The sequence below is a fragment of the Lolium rigidum genome, chromosome 7 (assembly GCF_022539505.1).
Source record: "Lolium rigidum isolate FL_2022 chromosome 7, APGP_CSIRO_Lrig_0.1, whole genome shotgun sequence".
NCBI classification, from domain to species: Eukaryota; Viridiplantae; Streptophyta; class Magnoliopsida; order Poales; family Poaceae; genus Lolium; species Lolium rigidum.
Genome location: NC_061514.1, coordinates 142,642,786 through 142,648,965, shown reverse-complemented (window position 1 = coordinate 142,648,965; position 6,180 = coordinate 142,642,786).

The window sequence follows — 6,180 nt, the reverse complement described above, 5'->3', positions numbered from 1 at the left end:
CACTTGGTGATGAGCGATATAAGAAACAAACCATTGATTTCCAGTACATGTTCCTGCCAGCACCTATATTTTGTTTTGTGCGTTGGTTGGTTGCCTTACCTGCTATTGCTTTGCATAGCTTAATGGTAAAAGCCAGTAAATTTTTCCCTTAATGTTTATTCCCTTATGGTTGTAACTCCAACCTTGCATATCTGACTGTCTACCCCAGAAGTATGTAAAACATAATTTATCGATCTGTGTTAGGGTTTCAGTCTGGAGCTGGCCAGTATCTGCTCATATTCTCATGTTTCGTTTACATTTTACATGCCAACTGACTTTTGCTTGACTGCCTTTTGTTCTACTGTAAAACGGTTAAAACTACTATCGACACAAGATCATTTTTTTACAAGATCCATAGCCTTGAGGATTACCACGTACAAGAAGAGTAATCTGATCACTTGGCAGCAGTTGAAGTTTTGAGTACGCCACACCTAAGTATTGGCAAGGAATCTTGAATTATTGGAGAAGTCATGGCATGAGATGAGGTAGCCTTTTAAGTTTTAATGCTGCATGTCCAAGATCGGTTTAATTGATGCTCACTCTATGCATGTTGAGCAGTAGCGTAGGCAGGATCGTAGCACGTCCCAAGCCAACTTCAGTGAACTGTAGCAATAGCACGCAAGAGTACTGTACAGTAGCAACAAACGCCCCTATTGTTGAGTACATGGCAGACTAGATCTCGTGCTTTGCTCTGCATCGTGCATTGATGCCCACTGGTTCTATGCATGTTGAGTGTGGACCCTAAACGCCGTAGGGAGTGGACGTGTCGAGTGCGCACTTGTGAAGATGAACACTATGATGCCCGGCCGGCCAGCAAGCTTAGGTTTATGACTACTAGATGACCCGTTGCGCGACTGCGCAACTGCTGGATGCAACTACTACATTGCTGCCACACACTTTATTTGTTGGTAAAAAGTAATTGATTTTATTTGCATTTATTTAACTAACACCACATAGAAACACTTATGTACACCGATAAAGGTGAATAATTTATTACTCAAATTGTAGTACTCAAATAGACTATTAACCAAATTAAAACAAACTTGAATCCTCACGAAATAACATTGTGAATACTTATCATCGATTGATCGCCTTGATGGCATAGCAAATCACCCCAACAGTACATGGAACACCATGCTCACTGGCTGGGCTACGTTCCTCTTAAAAAGAATAAACACAGCCATGTCAGATGCAAGACCATATTGCTGTCATAGGTTAATGATAATAAAGAGGACTCCGCATCACAAGTTGTTCTTAAAATCACCTCCTTGCAAAATAAAAAAGAGAGATTGTCATCGACACAACTCGAGCAATAATATTCTGCGTATTATTAAGATACGAAATTTGTGATTTTAGAAAAATGGCAACCGATAATGAGAAGCATTACACATCAAACAGAAATGTTCAAAACCTGATAGTTTTGATTGAGAATTAAATTCCAACATCGGATTAGGACATTCCAAAACTACAATACTACACAAACTCACAATATTTTTTAATCTCTCATCACCTTATACATATACTCTTCATCAGAATAATTGGTACATCCCTAGTGTGTTTTAGATAGCAGACAATCGTGTCATTTCAAGAACCATAGCAGCAGCTTATGCAATTGTAGAGAGCAACTACGACTGATAAAAAAAAATCTGCATCGGCAAATCTCAAAAATTTGAACACAGAAGAGAAAGGTGTTTCATGTCACACAAATTTAAAATTCACGAATATGTTTCTCGGTCACTATGGTCAGAATCCTAAACGATGAACGTATGAATGAACCAAATAAAGGTCAGGTCTATGCACTGAGGAAAATATTTCCAGTTCATCTCCCGAGGAATGAAAGCAAGTTCGATGCTCTAAGGATATAGTTTCAATATCAACTCAGGAATGGAAGTAAGTTCAATGCACTAAGGATATATATAGTTTCCATTTCAACTCCCAAACCTTACTGTTTTAAGGCGAACGAAAATGAAGTTGCAAACACTTTTCACCTGTTTAATATTATATATACATGCCAGTCAAACGACCAGACCAGGAGGTATACAGTCCATAATTTCAAGAAGAAAGGCATTTCCTCAGCTATCACAACAATAAGCTTTTCTATAACCACTCTCAACGGTTATATGTGATATATTTACTTTTTCATTTGGGATTGGTTCGCAGGCTGGGATACTTTCATAGGCGATTTATGCGAGCCTCCGCTGCCTGGTGAACAGATTCTGAAGATCATTTGAGGCAGCCTATCAGAGAGAGACCGATCTCGAATGCAATCTTGACTATCGAGTAGATAAAGTTGCATGTGACCTTAAGTGATTCACCATTTAAGATACTAAGGAGATCCTACAAATCTGAGACCTAGACTTCATTCAGCTTTAGTCTTGAATCATGTCATGATGGAAAGAGTGAACTTGGTGATGAGCGATATAAGAAACAAACCATTGATTTCCAGTACATGTTCCTGCCAGCACCTATATTTTGTTTTGTGCGTTGGTTGGTTGCCTTACCTGCTATTGCTTTGCATAGCTTAATGGTGAAAGCCAGTAAATTTTTCCCTTAATGTTCCCTTATGGATGTAACTCCAACCTTGCATATCTGACTGTCTACCCCAGAAGTATGTAAAACATAATTTATAGATCTGTGTTAGGGTTTCAGTCTGGAGCTGGCCAGTATCTGCTCATATTCTCATGTTTCGTTTACATTTTGCATGCCAACTGACCTTTGCTTGACTGCCTTTTGTTCTATTGTAAAACGTTAAAACTACTATCGACACAAGATCATTTTTTACAAGATCCATAGCCTTGAGGATTACCACGTACAAGAAGAGTAATCTGATCACTTGGAAGCAGTTGAAGTTTTGAGTACGCCACACCTAAGTACTGGCAAGGAATCTTGAATTATTGGAGAAGTCATGGCATGAGATGAGGTAGCCTTTTAAGTTTTAATGTTGCCTGTCCAAGATCGGTTTCATTGATGCCCACTCTATGCTTGTTGAGCAGTAGCGTAGGCAGGATCGTAGCACGTCCCAAGCCAACTTCAGTGAACTGTAGCAATAGCACGCAAGAGTATTGTACAGTAGCAACAAACGCCCCTATTGTAGAGTACATGGCAGACTAGATCTCGTGCTTTGCTCTGCATCGTGCATTGATGCCCACTGGTTCTATGCATGTTGAGTGTGGACCCTAAACGCCGTAGGGAGTGGACGTGTCGAGTGCGCACTTGTGAAGATGAACACTATGATACCCGGCCGACCAGCAAGCTTAGGTTTATGACTACTAGATGACCCGTTGCGCGACAGCGCAACTGCCGGATGCAACTACTACATTGCTGCCACACACTTTATTTGTTGGTAAAAAGTAATTGATTTTATTTGCATTTATTTAACTAACACCATATAGAAACACTTATGTACACCGATAAAGGTGAATAATTTATTACTCAAATTGTAGTACTCAAATAGACTATTAACCAAATTAAAACAAACTTGAATCCTCACGAAATAACATTGTGAATACTTATCATCGACTGATCGCCTTGATGGCATAGCAAATCACCCCAACAGTACTGGCTGGGCTACGTTCCTCTTAAAAAGAATAAACACAGCCATGTCAGATGCAAGACCATATTGCTGTCATAGGTTAATGATAATAAAGAGGACTCCGCATCACAAGTTGTTCTTAAAATCACCTCCTTGCAAAATAAAAAAGAGAGATTGTCATCGACACAACTCGAGCAATAATATTCTGCGTATTATTAAGATACGACATTTGTGATTTTAAAAAAATGGCAACCGATAATGAGAAGCATTACACATCAAACAGAAATGTTCAAAACCTGATAGTTTTGATTGAGAATTAAATTCCAACATCGGATTAGGACATTCCAAAACTACAATACTACACAAACTCACAATATTTTTTAATCTCTCATCACCTTATACATATACTCTTCATCAGAATAATTGGTACATCCCTAGTGTGTTTTAGATAGCAGACAATCGTGTCATTTCAAGAACCATAGCAGCAGCTTATGCAATTGTAGAGAGCAACTGCGACTGATAAAAAAAATCTGCATCGGCAAATCTCACAAATTTGAACACAGAAGAGAAAGGTGTTTCATGTCACACAAATTTAAAATTCACGAATATGTTTCTCGGTCACTATGGTCAGAATCCTAAACGATGAACGTATGAATGAACCAAATAAAGGTCAGGTCTATGCACTGAGGACAATATTTCCAGTTCATCTCCCAGGAATGAAAGCAAGTTCGATGCTCTAAGGATATAGTTTCAATATCAACTCAGGAATGGAAGTAAGTTCAATGCACTAAGGATATATATAGTTTCCATTTCAACTCCCAAACCTTACTGTTTTAAGGCGAACGAAAATGAAGTTGCAAACACTTTTCACCTGTTTAATATTATATATACATGCCAGTCAAACGACCAGACCAGGAGGTATACAGTCCATAATTTCAAGAAGAAAGGCATTTCCTCAGCTATCACAACAATAAGCTTTTCTATAACCACTCTCAACGGTTATATGTGATATATTTACTTTTTCATTTGGGATTGGTTCGCAGGCTGGGATACTTTCATAGGCGATTTATGCGAGCCTCCGCTGCCTGGTGAACAGATTCCGAAGATCATTTGAGGCAGCCTATCAGAGAGAGACCGATCTCGAATGCAATCTTGACTGTCCTTATTGAGTAGATAAAGTTGCATGTGACCTTAAGTGATTCACCATTTAAGATACTAAGGAGATCCTACAAATCTCAGACCTAGACTCCATTCAGCTTTAGTCTTGAATCATGTCATGATGGAAAGAGTGCACTTCGTGATGAGCGATATAAGAAACAAACCATTGATTTCCAGTACATGTTCCTGCCAGCACCTATATTTTGTTTTGTGTGTTGGTTGGTTGCCTTACCTGCTATTGCTTTGCATAGCTTAATGGTAAAAGCCAATAAATTTTTCCCTTAATGTTTATTCCCTTATGGTTGTAACTCCAACCTTGCATATCTGACTGTCTACCCCAGAAGTATGTAAAACATAATTTATCGATCTGTGTTAGGGTTTCAGTCTGGAGCTGTCCAGTATCTGCTCATATTCTCATGTTTCGTTTACATTTTACATGCCAGCTGACTTTTTCTTGACTGCCTTTTATTCTACTGTAAAACGTTATAAACTACTGTCGACACAAGATCATTTTTTTACAAGATCCATAGCCTTGAGGATTACCACATACAAGAAGAGTAATCTGATCACTTGGCAGCAGTTGAAGTTTTGAGTACGCCACACCTAAGTACTGGCAAGGAATCTTGAATTATTAGAGAAGTCATGGCATGAGATGAGGTAGCCTTTTAAGTTTTAATGCTGCCTGTCCAAGATCGGTTTCATTGATGCCCACTCTATGCATGTTAAGCAGTAGCGTAGGCAGGATCGTAGCACGTCCCAAGCCAACTTCAGTGAACTGTAGCAATAACACGCAAGAGTACTGTACAGTAGCAACAAATGAGCCTGTGTTTCATGCTTACATCCCGGGCCAAGGCCAGGGTGGCCTGGGGCCTGACTACGCCCCTATTGTTGAGTACACTAGATGACCCGGTGCGCCCCGGCGCACAGGCAAACACAAGACGATGCTATAACCATATGTTTTATGATACTTATGTTTGTTTAGTTGTCCAAGAATCATTACTCTTTGAGAGCCCTTAAGCCTATATAGACAAACTTTTATAAAGAGCATAAAAACATAAGTTTTATTTCACTTATTTTTTCAAGAATTCAATATGTCCCTTAAGCTTTTATAAGCAATCCTTTAAAAGAAAATAAAAAAAGTTCAAACACTAACACATGTACAACACATGAGCAACATTTGTTGCATCCAACAATTTATTCATAGAAAAGAGAAATAAATGTGTATAAATATCATATTTTTTTGGGTACCATTAACACATAAAATAAGCACAATTAAAGTAGTGACATTTCCTTCAATAAGAATACACCAGGATCCTCACTAAGAATCAAAGAATAAATGCACACAGGCCACGCCAAATAGTCATCATACTTGCATACCAAGATCACTATAAATAATTACCACTATAAATAATTACCGTCGGTTCCTCCAATATTAAGCCTATCAAACAAAT